The following is a 25834-nucleotide window of genomic DNA, read 5'->3' on the forward strand; positions in this document are numbered from 1 at the left end:
AAAGCCTAAAAAGTAGAAACAATCCAAGTTTCCACAAATAACAAAATGGATAAATTGTAGGATATTCATATAATGTACTGTACTATACAGGCATACCTGACAAGCAGCATGGGTTCAGTTCCAGACCATCACAATAAAGCAAAATAGTAAAGTGAGTAAAATGATTTTTTGGTTTCCCAGTACATATAAAAGTGTATACATATATGTATACACTATAGTATAGTCTATTAAGTGTGCAATAGCATTATGTCTAAAAAAAAGTACATACCTTAATTTTATATTATATTATATTATATTTTTAATATTTTATTGCTAAAAAATACTAACCATTTTCTGAGTTATCAATGAGTCATAATCTTTTTGCTGGTCTTGCCTCAGAGTTGATAGATGCTGACTGATTAGAGTGGTGGCTACTGAAGGTTGGGTGGCTGCGGCAATTTCTTAAAATAAGACAAATTTGCCACATCAAATGAGTCTTCCTTTCATGAACTATTTCTCTGTAGCAAGTGATGCTGTTTGAAAACAATTTAGCCACAGTAAAATTTCTTTGAAAATTGGAGCCAGTCCTTTCAAACCCTGCTGTTGCTTTATCAAGTTTATATAATATGTAAATCCTTTGTTGTCATTTCAACAATCTGCACAGCATCTTCACCAGGACTGAAGTGCATCTTTAAAAAGCACTTTCTTTGCTCATCCTTATGAAGCAACTCTTCACCTGTTCAAGGTTTATCATGAGATTGCAGCCATTCAGTCACACCTTCAGGCTCCACTTCTAGTTGTCTTGCTATTTCCACCACACCTGAAGTTACTTCCTCCACTGAAGTCATGAACCTCTCTCCAAGTCATCCATGAGGGTTGAATTCAGCTTCTTCCAAATTGCTGTCCATGTTGTTATTATGACCGCTTCTCATGAATTATGAATGTTCTTAATGGCATCTAAAATGGTGAATCCAGGTTTTATTTTTTTATTTTAGAGACAGGTAAGAGAGAGTACACACGCAAGCAGGGGAGAGGTGCAGAGGGAGAGAAAGAATCTTAAGCAGGCTACAGGCTCAGTGCAGAGCCCAATGCAGGGCCCGATTCCATGACCCATGACAGGGATCATGACCTGTGCTGAAATCAAGAGTCGTATGCTCAACTGACTGAGCTACCCCGGCGCCCCTGAATCTAGGTTTTCAATTTACTTTGTTCATATCTATCTTTGGAATCACTATGGCATCTACAGTCTTACAAAATGTACTTTTTAAATAAGACTTGAAATTACTCCTTGATCCATGGGCTGCAGAATGGATGCTGTGTTAACAAACATGAAAACAACATTCACCTCATTACACATCTTTGTCAGAGCTCTTGACCAGGTATATTGTCAGTAATATTTACAAAGGAATCTTTTTTCCTAGGAGTAGGTCAAACAGTAGGCTTAACATAGTCAATGAAACATGTTATAAAAAGATGTGCTGTCAACCATGCTTTGTTATTGCATTTATAGAGCACAGGCAGAGTAGATGTAGTGTAATTCTTAAGGGCCTTAGGATTTTTAGAATGATAAATGAGCACTGGTTTCACCAGCTGCATTAGCCCCCAACAAGAGTCAACCAGTTCTTTGACGTTTGAAGCCAGGCAATGGCTTTTCCTCTCTAGCTATGCAAGCCCTAGATGGCATCTTCTTCCACTAGAAGGCTGCTTTGTCAATAATGACAATCTGTTGTTTAGTGTAGCCACCTTTGTTAATTATCTTACCTAGATATCTTCTGAATAACTTGCTGCAGCTTCTATATCAGCGCTTGCTGCTTCACCTTGCACTTTCATGTTCTAAAGAAGGCTTCTTTCTTTAAACCTCACAAACCAAAATCTGCTAGCTCCAAACAGTTTTTCTGCAGCCTTTCACCTCTCAGCCTTTCCAGAATTGAAGAGAGGGATTTGCTCTGTAATTAAATGCTCTATCCCTGAGCTATCTCCCCTGAAGGGCCTTGCTCTGGATAAGGCTTTGGCTTAAGGGAATGTTGTGGCTGATTTGATCTTCTATCCAAACCACTAAAACTTTCAACCATATCAGAAATAAGGCTGTTTCATTTTCTCATTATTCATGTGTTCACTGATGTAGCACTTTTAATTTCTTTCAAGAACTTTTCCTGTGCATTCACACATTAACTGACACAAGAGGCCTAGCTTTCAGTCTATCTCAGCTTTTGACATGCCTTCCTTACTAAGCCTAATCATTTCCAGGTTCTGAGTTAAAGTGAGAGACGTGCAACTCTTCCTTTCACTTAAAAACTTAGAAGCCATTGTAGGATTATTAATTGGCCTATTTTCAATATTGTGTCTCAGGGAATAGGGAGGCTCAAATAAAGGGAGAGAAATGGGAACAGCCAGCCAGTCAGTGGAGCAATCAGAACACAACCAACATTTATTAAGTTTACCAGGCCATCGTGGTTTCTGGCACCCCAAAGCAATTATAGTAGTGACATCAACAATAACTGGTCACAGATCATCGTAAGAAATATAGCAATAAAATGTGTGAAATGTTGTGAGAATTACCAAAATGTGACACAAAAACATGACGTAAAGCAAATGCTGTTGGAAAACTGGTGCCGACAGACTTGCAGATACAGGGTTGCCACAAACCTGAAATTTGTAAAATAAATAAATAAAAAAAATGCACTTGCATGGCTCAACAAAGTGTGATAAAATGAGGTATGCCTGTAGAGCAACGAAACTGAATGAACTACAATTTTATGTGAAAATATAAATGACTCTCACAAATAATGCTGAAAAAAGCCAAGATCCAATTATGCAAATTTCATTAATAGGAAAAAATATATACCTCAAAAATGTATTTTTAAGTAATAAAAATATAAAACAAAAAAGTGACTACCATAAAAGGTGGGATGGTAGCCTCTCAAAGGCAAGGGGGGAGGCTGATTGGGAGGGAACAGAGTGGAAGGAGTGGCAATGTGTTAAATTCTTGACTAGGGGTTAAGAAGGTATGCACTTCTGAATTCTAAAGTTGTACATTTTTACCATGTGTTATTCTGAGTATTTTTTTCCACATTAAAAACATTACACTATTAAAAATATAGACATTTAAGGCTTTGAATTTTCCCCTGAGTAAAGCATTGGCATTATACTATTTTGTTTTTACTTTAATTAAAATTATTCAAATACATTATTTTAAGATTTCAATTAAAGTTTGTTATGAAAATCAAGACTACCCACCACCCCTTCTCTAACCATCCCTCCCCTACCCCTGATTTCTAAACAATGTAGTTATACTTGTATGTGGATTTTTCACTTTGGATCTGACCGAACCCTACATGAGAAAATGAATTAACTCCTTGTATTCCTTCTATATTTTCTAAAACCTCCTCAAAGCCCTATTGAGGATGGCTAGCTGAATTTTTCACAAAAGTGTAAAAGCAATTCAATGGAGAAAAAATGTCTTTTCAACAGTTGGTGCTACAGCAACTGAATATACAGACAGAAGAAAAAGAGGATACCAACTTAAATCTTACACTCTATACCAACATTAACTGAAAGTGGATTATAGATTTAAACATAAAATGTAAAACTATTAATCCTGTAGAAGACAGAAAAATCATCAGGATCTAGACCTAGAAAAAGAGTTCTTAGAAATAACACCAAAAGCATGATCCACAAAAGAAAAAACTTGATAAGCTGGACTTCATCAAAACAAAAATCTTTTACCCTTTGAAAGATCCTGTTAAGATGATTAAAAAGTGACAGAGTTGGAGAAAGTATTTGTAAACTACATTAACAAAAGACTGCCATCTAAAACAGAATATAGAACTCTCAAAACTCAACAGTAAGACATAAGCAAAAATATCAAAATAAGGACATTTGAAAAGCATCATCTCCATTAAACCAAGAACACTGGCAAAAATAGTGTCAACATTTTCCAAACTAGAAATTAACCAAAGGCTCGCAGAAATCTGGGGAGAATTTATTCAAGAAAGATAGCTATATTTTAGTAAGACGAGCAAACTGTGGCATTTTTATTTTGCCCTATTCCCAGCCTCCCACTCCAGCTTTATAGTAGCTTTGAAAGTCAACAGGCCACAAACCTGGTGAAAACTAACAGCCTGGCAGTTCTATCAGGGGGGCAGAAGAAGGTGGACTGCCTCTACTACTACATTCCCAGAGGACTGTCATTATTTGACATGTCTGGTGGTTTCCTGGAAGACCCCACTCCCAAAGCTATCTTGATTTGACCTCAGAGCTCCCTCCACGCAAAACAAAACAAAACAAAACAAAACTCTTTGCCCCAAGGGTATTTGTCAAAAACTATCAGAGGCAATTGTTTCATATTGCAGCTGACCAAGGCAGTGGATAACACTTGAGACAAACAATAGGCTAACCAAAAGAGCTTAAAAAGAAAAACTGGGTGCTTCAAAAAGTTCCAAAATATTCCTGAGAATCTAGATGGTCATATGTAAGCACAGGTATGTGCACATGCTCAGGAAAAAACTGAGAAGGCCCTAAGCACTCACCTCTGGCTAACGTGAAGCTCTACACAAGCAGCAAGTTAAGAGTAAGGCAAAGTTACAAAATTCTCTTCTGAATGCTGAAGGCTCCAACACACACAGACCTTCTAAACAAAAACTGGGAGACTCACTGATTCCAGGTATTTAAGGACACCTCTGTTGAATTATTAGTTGAACACTAAGCTCAATGAGTAGAGACTTCAGTGGTCACCCATGTTAAAGAAAGCAGATTTTACTCAATTCAATTTTGTTTATTAGTTCAGAATAAACAAACAGAAACAAACAGTAACAACAACAAACACTGGGGAGGGGAGAATATCTGATTATCAATATCAACAAAAAAACAGTAACACTTAAAAAAAAAAAGACTTAAAAGAAAATCGTTCATATACATGGGAAAACAAAGACAGTGAATATAAAGTGTCCAAGGAAACACAAACATTAGACTTAACCACATTCACAAATCGCTTACTTTAAACATGTTCAAAGAACTAAAGGAAATCTATGTCTAACAAACCAAAGGAAAGTTATGAGATAGATGTCCCACAAATAGAAAATATAAATAGATATAAATCATGATAAAGAATAAAAAAATTCTGGAGTTGAAATGTAAAAAATTTTAGTGAAATTAAAACTTCACTAGAAATTTTCACCAGATTTGAACAGGCAGAAAAAGAAATCAGTGAATCTGAAGATAAGTCAATTGTGATTAACTTCTCTGAAAACAGAAAGAAAAATCAAAGATTAAAAAAAAAAAAAAAAAAAAGGAGTCTAAGATACCTGGGGGACACCATTAAGCATGTCAACATACACATAACTGGAGTCCCAGAGAGAGGGGGAGGGAGGGGGGGAGAGGGGGAGAGGGGGGGAGAGAGAGAGAGAGAGAGAGAGAGAGAGAAGTGAAAAGGGTAGAAAAAATATCTGGGGTGCCTGAATGGCTCAGTTAGTTAAGTGTCTGACTTTTCATTTTGGCTCAGGTCATGATCTCATGGTTTGTGGGTTCGAGCCCATGTTGTGTTCAGTACTGACAGTGTGGAGCCTGCTTGGAATTCTCTCTCCCTCTCTCTCTGCTCCTCCCCTACTTGCTATCTCTCTCTCTCTAAATAAACATTAAAAAAAAACACACCAATATCTAAATAAATGACTGAAAAGTTCCCTAAATATAAACCTTACATCCAAAAAACTCAATGAACTACTATAAATAAACTAAAAAACCAGAGAATCCTGAAATAACCAAGAGATAAGTGACTTGTCATGTATAGAGATCCTCCATAAAATTAATAATTTCTCACCAGAAACCATGGAAGCCAGAAAGGCAAAGGGAAGACATATTCAAAGTACTGAAAAAGTAATACTATCAACCAAGAATTCTTTAACTACTTTTCAAAAAATGAAGGCGAAATTAAGACATTCCCAGATAAACAAAAACTGACAGAACTGGTTGCCAGGAGACCTAATATACAAGAAATACTGAAAGGTGTCCTTAAGGCTGAAATGAAAGGACGCTACACCATAACTTGAATCCACCTGAAGAATAATGAGCACAGTAAAGGTAGCTAGATAAGTAAATATTAAAGATACAATATAAAATATACATAAAATATATTATATAAAATATAGAACATTAAATAACTTTTAATTTTGTAACTTTTTTCTTCTGATTTAAGAGACATATAGAGACATAATTTGCATGAGAATAATTACACAAAGGACAGAGAAGAAATGGAGCTATACAGGAGAAAAATTTTTGTATATTATTGAAATTAAGTTGCTATTAATCTGAACTAGATTGAAGTAAAGTTATTAATTGCAATTCCCAGGACAACCACAATGAAAAAATATATAGTGAAAAAAAACTAATAAGGGATTTAAATGGTACTACAAAATAATCTATTTAGAACAAAGGAAGGTAACAGTAGAGGAAAAAAGAACAACAGAAAAAAACCTTAAGACAAACACAAAACAAGTAACAAAATAGTGGACATAAATCCTCCCTTATCAGTAACTATATTAAATGCAAATAAACTTGACGTTCCAATCAAAAAGAAGTGACTGACAGAATGTGTAAAAAAAGACAACCCAATTATACATTATCTAAAAGAGATGATACACCGTAGGTTCAAAGACACTTTTGATTCAAATAAACTGCAAGTAAAAGGATGGAAAAAGATATACCAAGCAATCTATAACCAAGAAAAAGAGCTGGAATGGCTATACTCTTTTTTTTTTTTAGAGAGACAGAAGGGAAGGGGTAGAATCTTAAGCAAGCTCCACGCTCAGCACAGAACCTGAGACAAGGCTCAATCCCATGATACTGGGATCATGACTGAGCCCAAATCAAGAGTTGGACACTCAACTGATTGAGCTACCCAGGTACCCCAGGAATGGCTGTACTCTTATCACACAAAATAGACATTAAAAAAAATGTTACTACTAGAGACGACAAAGAAAGACATTTTATAATGATAAAAGGGTCAATTCATCAAAAATTACAGATCAGCTATAAACATATATACTCCTAAGAATAAAGACTCAAACATATGAAACAGAAACATAAAACTGAAAGGAAAAATAGACAACAGACAAAAACAAACAAAAATAGTTGGGAGACTTATTTAACTCACTTCCAATAATGGATAGAGCCAGACCAAAAAAAAAAAAAAAAAAAAAAAAAGCAAACAAACACAAGGAAACAGAAGACTTTAACACTATAAACTAACTAGACTTGACAGGTACAGGATTCTCCGCTCAAAACAGCAGAACACTTCCTTCTCAAGTGTACATGAACATTCTCCAGTACAAGCTATATGTTAGGCAATAATACAAGTCTCAAGAACTTTAAAGGAATAAAATAATACAAAGTATGTTCTCCAAACACCAGGGAATGAAACTAGAAAGCAGTTACAGAAGGAAATTTGGGAAATTAATATGTGGAAATTAAGCAACAAACTCCTAAAAAACAAGAAGTCAAGGAAATCACACAGGAAAATTATAAAATACGTTAAGATTAAAACAAAAGCACAACACACCAAAATTTAAATGATGAAGTGAAAGCAGTGTTTAAAGGGAAATTTATAGCTATATATGCCTACATTTAAAAAGATGTCAATTCAAAAACCTAAACTTTGACCTTAAAAAAAAAAGAAAAAGAACAAACTAAACCCAAAACAGGCAGACAAAGAAAATAAAGATTACAGCATAAATAAATGAAACAGAGAACAGAAAAATAATACAGAACAATCAGTGAAACCAAAAGTTGGTTCTTTGAAAACATCAATGAAGTTTACAAGCCTTCAGCTAGGCTGCCAAGAAAAAAAAGAGACAAATTATTATAATCAAGAATGATAAAGGGATCATTACTACTGGTGTTATAATAATAAAAATGATTATATGGGAACATTAGGAACAACTGTATAGCAACACATTAAATAACCTAGATAAAATGGACAAATTTTTAGGGGGAAAAACTACTGAAACTGATTCAAGAAGGGGTAGAAAATCCAAATAGCATTATAAATTAAAGAGATTAAATAAGGAAAAAATTTACCAAAAGTAAACCAGGATTAGATGGATTCTCTGGTACAATCTACCTTTAAACCAAACGTTTAAAGAATTGACACCAATCCTCCACAAACTCTTCCTCAAAAAAGAAGAGGAAGGAACATTTCCTAATTCATTTTATGAAGCCATTATTACCTTCTTCATACCAAAACCAAGACATCACAGGAAAAGAAAACTACATATAAACGTCCCTTTTGAATAAAATCACAAAAATCCCCTCTATTTTGTGTGCATGCACACACACGTTTCTAAAGACATACCATCTAGATCCCCTTTGCTTCTCGTTCCAATCTAAATTAATAACTCTCAGACCTGCTGCACAGCCACACTCCTTGGATCTCCCTTCACCATTATTTTAGGTATGCATTCTTTTTACTTATCTCCTGTACTGGATCCTATTTCCTGGATAATCCCTCTTTTTGATTTACCTCATCATTTTGATAAAGTCCACATCCTCTAGTAACTTCCTGAGATACAGTGCAATTGAAATAAATATTCCAACGACCTCATATGTTTCGTAACTTTAGCCTACTCCCACACTTGACAGCTTGGCAAGGTATAGAATTAGTTTGGAAATACCTTTCCTTCAAATGCTTTGAAGGCATTATTCCATTAACAATTACTTTCCATTGTTACTGATTCCTAATCCCTTTTATATGCTTCAAACGGGAAAGCTCTTAGGAACTTCCTTTTATTTCTAATGTCTGAAATTTCACCATGATGTACTTTGACGTGGGTTCTTCCCCCCTAGTCACTATGCGGAGCATTCCGTGCACCCTGTCAGTGTGAAAACCCAAGTTTTTTGTTCAATTATTAATTTCCTCCACACATTTTTCCCCATTCTGTAATTCTCATTTTTTACATGTTGAATTCACCAAGTATGATCCTCTCATATTCTTACCTTCTACTTTGTATCTCTTTTTGTCCTGCTTTCTGGAAGATTTCCTCAACTTTATCTTCCAACCTTCTACTAAGTATTTAACATTCTAAATTTCTAGCTTTTTTATTAATGTCATATCCTGTACTTCCAATCCTTCTATTATTTCATATTCTAAATGTCTAAGAGCTTTTCTTTGTTTTCTGAGGATTCTTTTTAAAGCAAGCATCCTTTCTTGCTTCAAAGATAGAATTTATCTTACTTCCAAACATATTCCAGTAACTTTTTTTCTTCTTGAACTGTTTCTATTTCTTTCTCTTTCATACTGAGGTTATCTTCAAATGATCCTTAATGTCATATTTGAAAATGAAACATTTAAAGGCTGTCTATAAATTGCATTAATGGGTAGGTGTCATTGTAGGATGTGGACCAGTCTGGGCCATTTCTCTGGGTGAATCCACATCTGTTATTATCTGTTGGCCTTTTTTCCTGATCATTAGTTTGCTATAACAGGATTAATCTTCCAACCTCACATCTGGGGTTATAAGCCTAACACCCAGTATTCTCAGGACCAGTAGAGAAAAAGAGGCTGGGGAGGATTCCTGGATGTAGATTTCTAGTCAATACTATTTAGCATGACACCCTTAACCCAAGCTGTGTGTAGAGTTCTCCAGTACAGAGAAGAAACTTGAGGGTAAGAAACCCTCTCCTGGTACCATGAGTGTTGCTTATTTTTTATCATAGACTTTTGGACAATTCTTTCAAAAGTACCTGAAGCTACCAATTTCTGAAGAACCCCAGGATCTACGGCACCAATTCTAGGCCTTCCCCAAAAATAAGCGGAAAATTCAGTTTTCTCAGATCTACAAAATTAGTTACTACGTGTTGCTTTTCAGCCTCCAGAGTTTTCCGTGATCAACTTTTCAGTTTTCTTTGTCCCTGACACCCTATGCCTTTAAAAAAACAAACGAAAACCACTATTCCAATTCTAGTAGGGATAGCAAAGTAAATGAAAGTTTTTTAACCCATCATGTTTAAATGAATATTAATCTCATCTGTTTTTTCATGTCGTATACTCATTGTTGTTCATTTCTAAATAGTACGAAATTGAAGCTTAAATCCCAACAGGACACAGTTTTCATCATCCAAGCAAGTAGTTAACATCATTTTGGCTTTAATATCTAGTTTTATTGTTTAATAAAAAAAAAAAATACTGGCCTACACCATTCCTCTTATTTAGAACCCCAAATTCTCTTTGAAACTCAAAACACGATTTTTTAAAAAATCCACAGGAATTTGAAAAGAATGTTGTATTCTCTGTTTGGAACAAAGGTTGACATACATCTTTTAAATAAAATCTATTGCTATTCAAATCTTCATATCTTAAATTTGTTTATTTGATCTATTAATTTCTGAGAGGTAAATTAAACTCTCTTAAAAAGACTGGTGTTACTAATTTCTCTAAAGAAACATTACTTACTCTACTTCATGTTTCAATACTGTTTATCACACACAATTTCAAACTGATAGAGTTTAGTTCTAACTTTTTATTAATTAAAAAATTTGTTTCACTCATTTTACTCTAGAAAAGGTTTTATCCTTTGCTTGATATTGATGAACTTGTTTTAGTATTTTTGCCATTCCTTTGTTTTTTTTTTTTTTAACTTTGTTTTCAGAGAGAGAGCGTGTGCACACTACAGCACGCAAGCTGGGGAGGGGCAGATGAGAGAGGGAGAGAGAATTCCAAGCAGGGTCTGCACTGGTAGTACAGAGTCTGATATGGGGCTCTAACTTGTGAACTGTGACACCATGATTTGAGCCAAAATGCAGAGTCGAACGCTTAACAGACTGAGCTACCCAGGCACCAGGCCTGCCATTCCTTTATTTTTAATGATTTAGATTTCCTACTATGTCTTAGATACAACTCATAAAACTACACACCAAAAATTTTTAATCCAATCTGCAAAGGCAGGGAGTGAGGAGGACCAATTCCTGTTAAATTAAGAAAAAGCTGCTGGAAGGCTATCAGTTAATCAAACTTGACAGGGAGTTGGTAAGTCTTGGAAAATAAGATGAACCAGGAGGAAGGTGGACAAGCAATTATCACACTAAAGGACATCTTCTTAGGATGCTATTTCTACCACTCTTAATGGCAGAGTCACCATTAAGGCATTCAATGCCATAGCACAAGATTTTTGATCCCATCATAGCCACAAATTATCTCTATCTCCTCCACCTCTTTTCTGTATGAGCTTTTCAGTAGGTTCAATGTATACGGAATAGTCAATCTGGCCTTTCAAACTGCAGCCTCTCCTCAAGCATGTGATGATTTTTCATTGCTTCTCAGCTTACGTAGACCCAAGCAGTGCACAAAGGTGGAAATAGGTCTATTTCTAACAAGTTTCCAGGCACAAATGGGTAGAGACAGGGAAATATTTAAGAGGTTCAGGGGAGGGCTTTCATGCAAGCTTCCTATTCTCATATCAATAGTTCAGGATAATCAGAGAAGAGTAAATAGTTCTACTGTCATCCCATCTCACCCATACTCTTTATACCAAAATACCAATTTCAGAGATGATGGATGGATCTCTACTTCCAGTGACAATAGGGGACAGCCTATTCTCTTTTACTTTAGTTGATGTCTCAACAGGTAACTTGGACACAGTCAAATGTACTTGTCTATTTTATCATGTTGCCAGAAATCTAACTTCTTTACTGAAATTAAGTCTTTATTAACTGTGAGAACAGTTAAAATGTAAACTTGTTAAACTAAGACTAACATATTACCTTAAGTTCCTAGGCTCTATAAACTCCCAAATTCTGTTCTACTTAATAACTCTAAAAAAAGGAGATAAAAAATTTTAATTATTTTACTTCTAAACTTTTCATATTTTTCTAATTCTTTTCTTTTAAGAATAATCTTGGGGCACCTGGGTGGCTCAGGCAGTTGAGTGTCTGACCGGCTCAGGTCACGATCTCGCGGTTTGTGGGTTAGAGTCCTGTGTCGGGCTCTGTGCTGACAGCTCAGAGCCTGGAGCCTGCTTCAGAGTCTGTGTCTCCCTCTCTCTCTCTGCACCCCCCCCCCCACCTCACACTCTCTCTCTCATTCAAAAATAAACAAACATAAAAAAATTTTTTTTAATAAAAAAACAAGAATCTTACTATAAGACACAGTATCCATTCCATTTAAACACCCTTAAAAACCCCAATAAAGACAAACATCTTACATCTTAAATATCAAAAAATGCTACTGCTCAGAGGGAACTATAAGGATTATTTTTTCCCCTACCAACACACTGTGTTCTCAACTATTCCTAAATTTTGAAATAAGTATTTATTTTAAAACAAATTTAAACACTGGTATTCCAGATTATTAATTTTATTATCTGTTTTCCCACCAACTCCTATACCAATCAGAATGTCTCTTAAACCATGTCTAAAATATACTATTATAACTCAGAATACAACATTACAAATACAAGCTCTTCTTAATATTCAAGTAATTTTTTTTTAGTTCAAAGTACTAGCAATTCAGAAAATACCACTACAGCATAACTTCCTTGGGTGTTACTTCGTTTTCAAACCAAACTTAAAAGCTCATCAGTTTTTTTTTTTTTTTTTCAACGTTTATTTTATTTTTGGGACAGAGAGAGACAGAGCATGAACGGGGGAGGGGCAGAGAGAGAGGGAGACACAGAATCGGAAGCAGGCTCCAGGCTCTGAGCCATCAGCCCAGAGCCCGACGCGGGGCTCGAACTCACGGACCGCGAGATCGTGACCTGGCTGAAGTCGGACGCTTAACTGACTGCGCCACCCAGGCGCCCCGCTCATCAGTTTTTTAATAGAACAAGGTGAATGTATCCCAGTTAGTGTTAATAATTTATTTGCAAATTGTGTGTCCAAGTAAATTTATTTTCAATGAGACAATAAAAGTGTTCCATTCTTATTTTAACTTTGCATGACAAACAGGAGGCACATAATTCACTTGCTTGATTTTAAAACTACCCATCCTTACTCTTCCCTCTCACCCACCAAGATAATAACCTCCAACTGGCCTTCCTCACTTCAGTCTCTTCTCAAATCATGTTCTATCTGGCTGCTAATCTTTCTTTATTTTTATTCATTTATTTCTGTTCAGTGGCCTTAAGGAGTATCCCTTATCTCTAATTTCTAATCCAAACTTCTTTAGATTCCCCCAGCTCGGGCCACATCTTATCAAATTTATTCTTCATTACATTCATTTAAAATAGACTCTATTTTGAGTAAGGGAAACGCTTACATTCCACAATTTCCATCTCTGTGCTTTTTTAACATAACTTTTCCCCTACCTCTCCACCAATATTCCTTCCCTCTCCACCAATCTTCATACCACTTCTTCAAAACCTAGATTAGAAAAATATTTTTGCCAAGGAGCTTAATTAATTAGCCCAGTCTTACTAGACACCATTCATTTTATTTTCTGTCAACTCAGTAATTCAAATGCTTCATTATTAAGTGCTCTTCAAGTTGTGTCTTAAATCATAAGTTCTTCAGAGCAGGAACCATATCCTTTACTCCATATATTAGCATTCTTACCCTAATAAGATACTAAGTGAATTCTGTATAATAACTACCCCAATGAAAACAAGCAAAGGTTGAAGAACATACAACCACAAAAATAAGGTTTTTCTGCATACAAAAAAAATCCAATCTCCCAAAACTAAATACAAATATAACATTCATTTTCATCAAAACAACACAAAAACATAGAACATACCCTTAAAAATATTTTTTTTGTATCTGGAGAAGTCAGCTCTTAAAGCTCTTAAGGCTGTTAATTAATAACATTCTAGTTGTTTTTGTTTGTGGTTTTCTAAATCTGGCCCAAAAGATATTATATAAGTCTTAATATTTTGTAGATAATAACCACACTTTTTCAATGTCTAATCTAACCAATTTGCTTTAGCCTTCTGTACTTCATAAATGCAAAACTTACATAAGAGAAGTTGATATATAAGGTTTTATTTCAAGACAACTATAAAATTCTTAGGGCTACAGTATATTAAGCAAACTTACTACATATTTAAAAAAAACAAAACTTTATATATTCTCATTCATAAGTTCAAAAGCATTCATAATCCAAATGTTAATGAGAAAGTATTTTCATGTCCACTTCTGTACAAATTTACGAAACGTATCTATTCTTCAAAACTAGGCATACTAGGATGTAAAGATACGTATTTTCATTGTTAGGTACTGTTTCAACTTTATAAAATACATATTTGAGAAATAAAAATATTTCTCCCAGAAGCACCAATTGTTGCAGCAGTAAACAAGGCTTCTGCTGCTCAGTATTTATAAAAAACAATGTTGTAACCATTAATTCCGTTTGAAAAACAGAATTGATTCAAGCAGTAGAAGTCAAAATCATGATGAATAATTCCACTTCAGTTTTCATTTTGTAAAGTGTCTCTCATGGATTTTAACCATTCAAATGTTTGTTGGGGCGCCTGGGTGGCGCAGTCGGTTAAGCGTCCGACTTCAGCCAGGTCACAATCTCACGGTCCGTGAGTTCGAGCCCCGCGTCGGGCTCTGGGCGGATGGCTCAGAGCCTGGAGCCTGTTTCCGATTCTGTGTCTCCCTCTCTCTCTGCCCCTCCCCCGTTCATGCTCTGTCTCTCTCTGTCCCAAAAATAAATAAACGTTGGAAAAAAAAAAAATGTTTGTGTAAGTGTCCTTAAGGTAATATTCTAGGTTCTTTACACATAAATAAATGTCAAAATCTTTCAGGTGAAGAATGCATACTTAGCTGTAAACAGAAGTACACCAATCCCTACAATCACAATCAGAAACACTCAAATACCTTATTAAGTAACCTGCAATGCCTGAAAGCTAACTTACATAATGCCTAGAAGCTACTATTAAAATGGTTCCAAAAGACCTCTATATTAGGAGGCAATCCAAGACCTCCTCTACCTACTTCTTGGCTATATGCCTAGAGAATACTGTAATGAAAGCAAGCCAGATAACTATGTTATCTGCAGAAGCAACTCAAATCTCTGCATTCTAAACAAATTTCTAGTCATAAAACTACCTTCTGAAGAATCAATATTAATGAAAACTAAGAAACACCTCTCTGATCATGGTATAAACCACACTGGAAAAAAAAAGTAGAGCTATGGTAACAACCACCTATCAACTGATTACCTCCAAATTCACATAATGCCAAACAAGGACAGAAAAGACAGAGATTCAAGCCATCAACTCTCACTACCCTTGGAAAGGAGGACAAATATGCCATAATCAAGTTCAAATATAAGCTAAACTTAGTTATGGTTATAGAGACCAAAACAGTAGTCACTTTTGGAGGGGGAATTGGAAATTTTTTCCATATAGAAAATGTTTACTGTCTTTATCTGAGAAGTCGTGTGTGTATGCTTCTATGAAAAATTTCACTGAGGTGTTGTCATAAGAAGTGTGCACTTCACTGTAAGTTATACCTAAATAAGACATATAAAAATAACTTCAAAAAATGGTCAAATCTAAAAACCTTTTCTCAATTCAATTCCTTTTTGATCATTCTCCGTCATAAGGCTAATCAGAGAATACCAATATTCCCTAAGCACACTTTTTTCCCCTTAGGAGACCTACAAGACTTTGTGAGTACTCTTCTGCATTTTTCCTGTTCTGCCTCATGTGTGTGTGTGTGTGTGCACACGCATGCGTGTGTGTGTGCGCACGCATATTTGAGAGAGAGAGAGAGAGAGAGAGGGAGAGAGAAAACGTAAGCAGGGTTGAGAAGGGCAGGGGGAGGGGGGTGGGAATCCCAAGCAGGCTCCACACACAGCATGGAGTCCACCACGAGGCTTGATCCCATGACCTTAGGGTCATCACCTGAGCCAAAATCAAGTCAGAAGCACAACCAACTGAGCCACCCAAGTGCCCCTTGTTCTGCCTCATATTAACTCACTTAAATATTAATTTGATATTAACTGCTCATGTACAAGACATGATTAGGCACCCTCCAACATACAATATCTCATACACACACATCCCCCATACTAAACAAATTCCTTAAACTAGATTCAAGTCACTCTATTATCTGATTTCAAATTATGTCTCCTATTTTAATTCCCATCACTTTACAGATTTGTTCTCCAGCAGACTCTTTTCTTAGCTACCCTTTAAGGCTCATTTCAATTCCTACTTTATCCTTTCTCCATACGTGTACAGAACTAACTATATCTGCACTGTCCAATACAAAAGCCACGTCGCTACTAAGCACTTGTAGTCCGGCTAGTCTGAATTGAGATGTGCTTTAATTACAGAACACACACTTCTGATTCTGAGACCTGACATGAAAAAAATGAATGCAGAATAGCTCAGTTATTGGAATAATGTTTTGAATATACTGGGTTAAATAAAATACATTAATAAATTTAATTTTACCTGTTTCTTTTCATTAAAATTTTTTTAATGTTTATTTATTTTTGAAAGAAAGAGAGACACAGAGTGTGAGTGGAGGAGGGACAGAGAGGGACACACAGAATCTGAAGCAGGCTCCAGGCTCTGAGCTGTCAGCAGAGTCCGACGTGGGGCCCGAACTCAAGAACCATAGGATCATGGCCTGAGCCCAAGTCCGACACTTAACTGACTGAGCCACCCAGGCACCCCTCTTTTCATTTTTTAACATAGCTACAGAAAAATTTAAATCACATTTATAGCACAACAACATATTCCTATTGGTTAGTGCTGCCCTGTACAATTTATTTATAAAAGCCCCACAAATTATCTTTAAATATATGTCATCCACCCAATTAAAGTATAAGAATTCAGTATTTTCCCTTTTATAAAGGTTATTATATTAGGAATTACAAATAGTAACCAAACAAAATTAAGTGCCTATTTAATTTTAATATCACTTTTTAAATATTTCTAACAGGGAAACTTACAGCATTTCAAAGTATAAAAATATAGGAAAAGTTGTTTTCACATGCCTAAACTGAAAACGTCATCTACATTTTACATATACCCAATTTTGAGTTAAATGTCTCACCAGGTAGGTATTATTAAACCTGTAGCATTTCTAATCCCAGAGAGTATTAGTTCTGATTAACCTTCATTATTTTTCTTCTTGGTCACTCAGTAAAGAAAAAAGGCAGTCTCCACTTTGACCAATATCACTGTACCAATATCCAGCAGCCAAGACAAAGAGCCTTTATATGGTGGTATGAATAAACAATGTGGGCAATATGACACCGCTTAAAATAAGAGTAGGCAGAAAAATGCTTTTATAATGTTTTATAAGTAGGAAATAAAACTTACAAATTGTATAATTAGGTTAAAGTACAGATAGAAAGGAGGGGAAAGCAGAGTAGAAAGATTTCATCTATAGAATCAAGATATACCTAAGATTCAAACTTGGCTGCTGTACTAATTACTATCCACATGACCTGAGTTTGAGTTTGTTTCCTTGCATATAAAACGGGAATATATACATCAAACATTATTACAAGGAATACAGAGTAGATGCTTAATGTTGGTCTCATCTCCCTTAACTTTAAAAAAAATTTTTTTTAATATTTTTGAGAGAGAGAGAGGGAGAGAGAGAGAGAGAGCATGAGCAGGCGAGGAGCAGAGAAAACAGGAGACACAGAATCCAAAGCAGGCTCCAGGCTCCAAGCTGACAGCAGAGAGCCAGCAGAGAGCCCGATGTAGGGCTCGAACCCACAAACCACAAGATCATGACCTGAGCCGAAGTCAGATGCTTAACTGACTGCGCCACCCCGGCGCCCCTCATCTCCCTTTCCTTTAATACAAATGATTATATAATGGTGATAAGAAATGGGTGACTTTTCTCTCCTTCATTTTCCAAACTGCTGAAAATATTAAGCATATCTGAAACAGAATTCTAACTTTTCATGCTCACACCTCTCTGCCACATTACTTTTACTAGCTTTTAAATAAAAAGCTTAGAATCTATGTTGGTGGTGGGGGACATAAGTGGTAGAAGAAAAATTAAAGATACAAGTAAGCTTAAGACCATACCAGCCCAAATACAAAACAAAGAAAAGTATGGAGAGGAAAACAGCAAAAGGAAATGCTGTTTGAGGAAATTCTCCTGACTCAGACAAAGCAGCAAAATGACAACATACCTCTCCTCAATCTAGCTGCAGTTGAAGCTGTTCTCTCTTAGCTGGGGTTTAAAAGTATATTATATACAAATACATCCAGCCACGCACCCTCTTCCCGCCACTAATGGTCAAAAATTTAAAGGACAGTAAAGAAATTCAGGATGTTTTAACCAAGATAAATCAACACATTGGCTGGGAAACAACTTCACATTAAAATGCACTCATTCCCAAGTGCATTTATTCATCAGCTGACAGTACTAAAAGGGAATGTGTTCCTGAAATACTGAACCTGGTTAATAGCTTCTGCTGCTAGAACTGGAGAAGGCACACTTTGATGCCTGCATCTAACTTCCTTTATCAACAGCCCTCCCTTTGTAGACATGGGTCTAAAAAAGGAACACTAGCAAAAGTATGTAATTCCAAATCACTCGCAGGTGAAAATTTCAAGTTATTATAAAAAAAATTAAACAATAGTAGTAACTATTACTATTATTATAAAAGCTAACATTTGCTCAGCACCCATTGTGTACCAGAAAGCTAAGGACTTTACATGAATTATGTAATGTAAACTTTAAGCCTCTATGAAGATTATTATTGTTAAATCCTCTTGCCTAATGCTCACAGAGCTAGATTTTTTAAAGCGATCTCTATGCCCAGCGTGGGCCTGAACTCACAACCCTGAGAGCGAGTCTCAAGAGTCACATGCACATGCTCTACTGACTGAGCCAGCCAGGTACCCCCCCCCCCCACAGCTAGATTTTAACTCCATCAGTTTTACTTCAAAGCTTACACTTTTAAACCTTAGCTCATCTTATCTCTTTATTCATATACAATTATAAATGCAACTATGATTTCCTGTGTGTGTATATATACACATTTGTCTGTGTGTGTATGCGTGTAATACTCAGCAAATCAACAGTAAGCAACAGGCAAGGCTTTTATCCACCTTCACAAACCATTCAACAAACAAATGGCCATCATTCTCTTTCCAATAAATGGGTGTTTTGAAAATACTAGTTATATCATCATCTTCCTCAAGAAACTGATGAAAAAAATATGCATTCAGCTTTCAAATAAAAGGATAAACACCATAGAAGAAAGGATAAAAGTGTTAATCTTTTATAAAAGATATATAACTGATAGAATACAGATGAACATGCTTTGTAAACTGTAAAGTACTTTCATCCTAATGCTTCATTACATTTTTTTTAATTTTAAATTATTCGTTTCACTCCTGACTTAAGTTTCTGGACTTTGTACAAAACCTCTTTTAAAAGCTTTTAAAAGCTGTATTTTCAACTTCAATGAAAGATATACATACTAAAGGCTTAATACCTAAAATCACATTTATCACTCCAACCAACTTCAACTGTACCACATTCTAGACTAACAGAATTAAATTACAAGGAAAAAACCACTTATCTATACTTTTCACAAAGTTACTTACAAGATCACAGTTCCAAGAATCCCAAATGAAATGGGAAGGCTACAGCTTGCAAACAGAAGAAGTAAAGCAAAGATTAGTAGAGGGAGAGTATAAAGGAAATATCTTAGAAACACTAATCTTAATCCAGCCTCACTTTCCTCCATCCAGAAGTGTGCACTGCTGCTTCTGTCCTGCCATGCTTCTTTTCTTCCCCCTGAGATCCTCTGCTTTTCTCCTCCTGGAAAGTTATGTCACAGGACTTTTTGTTTTTCTTGCTAACATTTCTCAATTGTCAAAGGATGTCCTATCTTGAATCTTGTCCTTGAAAAGGACAAAAACATAGTATCTCCCCATAATTAAGAGTTCCTCCTAAATTCAAAGATAGTAACTCCATAGTTCAAATTTGGCAGATCTTAGAAAAAAATGAACAGTAGAGCAACTACGACGCTAGAGATGAGAAACACCCTTTTCATGGAGACCCCCACCTTCCTGAAGAAAGACCATGAATTTAATTTGCTATTCTACCTTCCAGGTCTCCAGTGATCTTTACACTTGTTTTTAAGAGAAGAACAGAAATACTTCAGCCAACCAGCAGGGTGAGCTAGTGCTAGAATCAGATTGATTACTGTCAATTTTCTGAAAATTCAAAGATGTAAATGGTCTGTAATATTAAAAGCAACTATTTCTATTAACAGACAATACATCTAGAACTGCCTTAATCGTTGCTGTATCTCATAACTTTGTAAACATTTACAGATTCCATCTACAAAACAGTCTTTATAGGGATTAATGATAATAAGTGTAAAAAACTAGAGCTCATTTGAATGCCTACCCAAAATATCATAATTGCTATTCTTTATTCTCATGTTTTATTGTATACAGCTATCAATTAAATTAAAAACACTTTTTTAAAAGGACTGGTATAAAATTAGGACTGGATAATTCAGCATACCTATTTCTGAATTCAGGGCAAACTGCTGCCTTCAAGGCTGCCTGAAAAGCAATCATGAGAAAAGCATTCCTACAAAAATAAGATCCACTCTTTTCCTTTGGTCCCACACCCTGAGAAGAGTCTAAATAGGTAACCCTAACACTAACAGTGTATCTGGGATAAACCTGATCTTTTCTGACAACCAATCTGTCTAAATTTTAGGTATCCTCACCACTTCTAGTGACTGTCCTTGAGTCTCTCCTCTTCTCATGCTACCCAATACAGTCTCAATTCAACCACACCAAAACTCTTCCTCATATAACTTGAATAACAAATTAAAACTGCAAAATATTTAAGGTTTGCAGATAACAGACTCACTTTGTAATTACTAATAATCTGAGAATAATCCGATTTATCACATGACTAAAATGTAATTAAATCTACTCAGTGTTGAAAATTAAGAAGTAGTTCTTAGAAAAATCAATGATTTAAATGTACCCTAAATGACCAATAAAAGCTTTAAAACCTCAATATGATTTAATAGTTTTTGTTATATTTGATATCCAAAGAAGTTAAAGAACTGAGGGATCCCACCATAAGTGATTTTGCTACTTTTGAATTTCCTAACAGATCTTACAGATCTACTACTATTCAGTAGTAGTAAATCTTAAAAAGTTGCTTTTAACAAGGGCTAATCTAAGTGTCATGTCCATTCACCCAATAAAAAAGCTACCATTACAAAATGAAGGCACTAGCATTACTGTTTTCAGCATCGCATTTCTTATGTAATAATTTGTAGTAATGGCAATTACTTCAAATCTTCCAAGAAGTTCATCAAGCTGTTTTTTTGTTTTTGTTTTTTTTTTAATTTCTGGGTCAAGACTGCTTTTTGAAAACCTCACAATTCAAAAGCAACATTGGCCCCAAATTATCTGAAATGTCTGTATTTTGTATCTGAAATTATTTCACTGAAAGTCACTTTCACAACTGTATCACCATATCATGTTAATTGAAACTTTGTAACTTCTTGTCACAGAAGTTCTCATTAATATAATAGTATCTAATAAGTGTTTTCAAGCACACTTATTTAAATGTTTTATTTTAACCATTAGCTGCAGTCACCTTTTCATCCCACCAACGTGATCAACGAAAAGAGCAATGAGGTAGAAGTTGAAAAGACAATTTTCCATTATTCACTAACTTAATCATATTTGGTCATTAATATATTATAAAACAGTGGGTAAAACTAGGTGTTCCCTGAGATTCCTTCCACTCCAAAACCACATGATTCAGTAACACATTTTGCCAATGTTGATGTATCTATTCGTTAATACAGTAAGAGTGTTCTCTATTAAAAGATGAAAAGTTAAAGGGGGAAAATCTGTATCTGAAAGAAGCAAGGAAAATGAAAGTTTTAAGTCATATTAAAAAATTCAAATTTTAATTTGAACAGAGATCTAAAGTTAACAATCCAAATGTGCTTTAACCCTGCAATCACATAACTTACTCTTGTTAACGTGACCTGGCCAAAACATTAGTTGTTTCCAAATTCTGTACGTCAAACATTAGTTAATACCAATATACAAAGTATGAGGTAGCCGTAAGTGCAGTGTAACTTTACAATTCTAAAATCCACACTACAGAGGTTTTAACAGGGATATACGTATCACTGCATCAACAGTGGTCAAGCCTTCATGTTTCACCTATTAAAATGTCGAAATTCTAACTTCCTCATAAAAACTAATTTTTTCTCACCAAAGCTACCAAAGCAGTATTACTGCCATCAACTTCCCTGGATACTTACACATGACACTGAAGGCAAACAGCAGGTTTCCTTTGAGTAACTTGAGTTGTCTATTTTTTGAAATGCTTTCCTTCTTCTTGGACCAAAGAAATGTAACTAAACTACTGCAGAGAGGCAATATACTATTAAGGCAAATCTAATCTATCATCCAGATGCAACAAGCCTGGCATTAGTCAGAACTGGCCAGAAGAGATGATGGTGTTTTGGTATTCCTGTTGTAATTATTGACTTGTATACAAAACAGGACCATCATTTAGGCCCCCATTGTGTTTACCCCCTTGTTGAGTACTTCTCAATGACCACACAAAATTTGAAGTCTAGACATGAAAGTTTTATACAACTAAATTTATGTCAATATTACTTAGGCAGTTCAAGGAAAGTTTTCCACTAATGCTGCTAAACCATGGATGGATCCCAACACGAGAGTCGTCTGTGGAAGTCTCGTAACAAGAAACCTTTAGCTCCACCACCTAAGTTTCCAATCACTGAGAAGGGTCTGGGACAACTCATCTTCAGGTTCACGGGAGAAGTGGAGCACACCTGCTTTCCTCTGGCAGAGATTAAGCTCCCAGGGACACAAAGGCCAGGGAATCAGACCTGGAGAAGCAAAAAGCTTTAGCTGGACACCCACCAAGCCCCTGGCAACCCAAACACTTTGGGCGATTTACCTCTTGCTGTTACTTCCCAGGCACCTAGCGGCATAAGATCTTGCAGAACAGGGGGAGGGGAGGTCTATGCGGTCCCGGTCCCACGTAAGGGGAGGGGTGTGTGCAGTTAATGCCAGAGCTGGCGCTTCTGGCCCAAACCGAGCAGCCCCGGAGAGGGGTTGGTGACTGCTCTCGGACCGCCCCGTTACTCAGTGCGTTGCAATGGCGACCGCCAGGCTCCCCAAGCCGCCGGATCTCGGCCCCTTCCCCCTACTGCTCACTGGCTGCTCGGCTTCATGTGACTAAACAAAACCCCCAAGTCTAGTGCCCAGCTCAGCCCCTTTGTGTCCGCTACCGGATCCTCCGACGCCGCCGCGGAAAGGTTCCCCCCCCCCCCCACCCACTCTCCGCCGAGTCCCGCCCCGCGGCGGCGGCCGCCGCTCACCTCAGGCTCCGCCGCCCCCCGCGGCCGCCGCGGCCGCCGCCTCCCCGAACCCGGGGCCCGGGCTCCTTGTGTAGCACCAACTCCGCCTCCTCGGCCGCCGCCGCCATCTTAGCCTGTGCGGCAAAACGCGTCCTTTTGGATGGCTGGGACCCAGCCTAGGGCGTAGCTCCCCGGGCCCGAGCGCCGAAGGTCGGGTCCCCCAAGTTCTTCCGCCACCCTCAATCCCGCCGCCGCCACAGCCCAGAGGCCCGAAACCCACTCGAGTCCCGGAGAATCCGACCAAATAACCCCTGAAACTCACAGTTTGGTGCCGTGTGCGTCAAACCGGGGCGACGTTGGGAGCGCGCGGCGTCCCCGCGTCACACGCCGCTCTGTACGCTACTCGGCTCCAACGGCCCCCCTCCGCTCCCCGCTTTTCGCCTCCGGCCCCGGTTCCCACGGCGCAGGCGCGCTGCTTTCCCGCCTCTACCGAGCTGCGAGCCGCGGGGGCGGCCAGCGAGGAGTTCTAGGGCGGCTTTGCTCTGGTGGAGCGCCTGGGCCAATTAGGCAAACGGGGGCAGCAGAAACAGTGCACCACTGTTCTCGGGTGCCAGAAACCAAACAAGGTCACCTCCCCCAGCGCTGACCTAATCACTCTCAAGGAGGTTCCCGCCCCAAAGTAGGCACGCTCCAAATATGGTGGTGCCCAAACTCTGCAAGACCCAAGCACTTAGGCAAGCCTAGGCCCTTTAAGGTGGAACAGGCCCGTATTTGATTTCCATAATCACTAGAGTGCCAAAATTCCTTTTCTTGTCCTACTGTTGATGAAAAGAGCAAAGGAACTCAAGATTGCCAGTCACAACTGTAATGGCAGAGGAAGGTTTGGATCTTAAGGGAGCCAATTGTTGGGAGATGCTTGATGGCCAGGCGAAGCATCAAATGTGGCAACTCAATTAGCGGAGCAGGCTGCCCTAAACGGTGCCCTGGGTTTGGCCCAATTTGATTCTTTCAAATCTCAAGTGCAGGGAGGATACTTTGTCCCTGTGTTACTCATTATGCCCGAAGTCTCCAAATTAAGGTTATATAAGAAGCACTTGAGATACTGGTTAACCCTTCAAAGAATCAGTAGGTCCCAAAAGAGTTCTGGAAATCATCCTTTTTAACAAGCATCCACCCCAAGAGTCTGAGGACAGAGTTTCACACACTACACTTTGAGAAACACTGACTTGGGGCTATTCTCTTGCTTTCGAACTGAGCAAACAAGAAGTTGCTAACATGTTTGACATGAACCAAAAGTTCCCAAGGAATCTACTACTAGTCCTAATAAATTTTTCATCTTTTCTGAATCTGTTTTCTTCTTTAAAAAACAACAACAACAAAAAAACCTTTCATTAGCTTAGCAACCATCATAAACTGTGCTTCTCCAAACCCTCAAGATGTTATTGGCATTCAGAGAAATACACCATATTTGTGTTTATTTGACAAGAATGAGGGACATTCTCTTTCCTGTATGATCATGACTATCAGCAGCAGCAGACATAGATCCCCAAGAACAGATATTTACACTTGCTGCATTAGTTAATAATAAAAATGGCTAACACTTTTGAGTGCTTACTAGGTACCAAACATTGCTCCAACTCATTTAATTTCATTACAACCTAATGAGGCAAAGGGAGGCTAGGTAATTTTCTCAAAGTCACGAAGCTCTTTAGACTCTTTAAAATGTGAATTTTCCTTCTTTATTTACACAAATGGGTAAATAATACTATATAAATGAAATTTTTTTTCAGCCAATTGAGAGGGGTGCCCTCTGGGTCATTTCATCTGCGGAATCATTAAAATCAGACATTCTCCATTTACTATTAGACTTACAATCAATAAAAATCCTATGTACTATGAAAATTTTCATGACATTGTATCCGTACAGAAGCAATTACCATAAAAACAAAAAAAACAAAAACAAAAACAAAGCCAACAAACTCTGTTGCTTCCGTTGTGAACATACACTATCAATTAACTGATGGGCAGGCGGATCTTGCCACAAGCAAACAGAACCACTTAGAAGTCAACCATGATCAGGAACTTGTCTCACTAATGATGCTGTTTGTTGATACTAGAATCCAGCAACTAAATTGTAATGCTATAGAAATGGTAGTACAAGTAATAGTGGTAATTATAATAGTAAAAGTAGCACTAGTTGATGAAATTATTTACAAAATAGATGTCAAAAAGCTTGATAAGGGTGGAAAGCTTGAATAAGGTAATGCAAAAAGAAAACAAATATGTAAGCAACTGGAAAAATCCAAGGACGAGGTATGTAGTACAGTGCCAAAATAGTTAAAGACATTGAAAGGAAATGGCAGTTGAGAATAAACATCAAGATGTTGTAAACAGTTTGACCCTGGGAGAAAATTCACAAAGCACCTCTACTCACTGTAATAAAATAATGCTCTGATAAGTGCATCTGACTAAGAATCTTTTAAAAGAAAGAAAGAGGAAAGTTATTCCAGTGAATGGAATTACCCAAGAAAAGATCCGAAGTAAGCTGTA

The 25834-nt window shown here is 37.0% G+C and overlaps 1 protein-coding gene across 21 annotated transcripts in view; it reads right to left on the minus strand.

The window, feature by feature from the left end:
- ZNF644 (zinc finger protein 644) overlaps positions 1 to 23863 on the minus strand; it is a 106176-nt gene extending 82313 nt beyond the window's left edge. For 3 of the 21 annotated variants that reach the window (XM_040470921.1, XM_040470930.1, XM_040470934.1), the window contains exon 1: positions 23607 to 23863. The gene's annotated coding sequence lies outside the window, so the exon portion shown is untranslated. Of the gene's footprint in view, positions 1 to 327; positions 937 to 19499; positions 19545 to 22213; positions 22811 to 22881; positions 23169 to 23305; positions 23577 to 23606 lie in introns of those variants that run through there. The other 18 variants (XM_040470927.1, XM_040470924.1, XM_040470937.1 and 15 more) reach the window with 16 other exon arrangements.
- Between the last annotated feature and the right edge of the window lie 1971 nt (positions 23864 to 25834).

Source organism: Herpailurus yagouaroundi, unplaced genomic scaffold (genome assembly GCF_014898765.1).
Source record: "Herpailurus yagouaroundi ecotype Mexico unplaced genomic scaffold, PumYag 77, whole genome shotgun sequence".
Classification (NCBI taxonomy): Eukaryota; Metazoa; Chordata; class Mammalia; order Carnivora; family Felidae; genus Herpailurus; species Herpailurus yagouaroundi.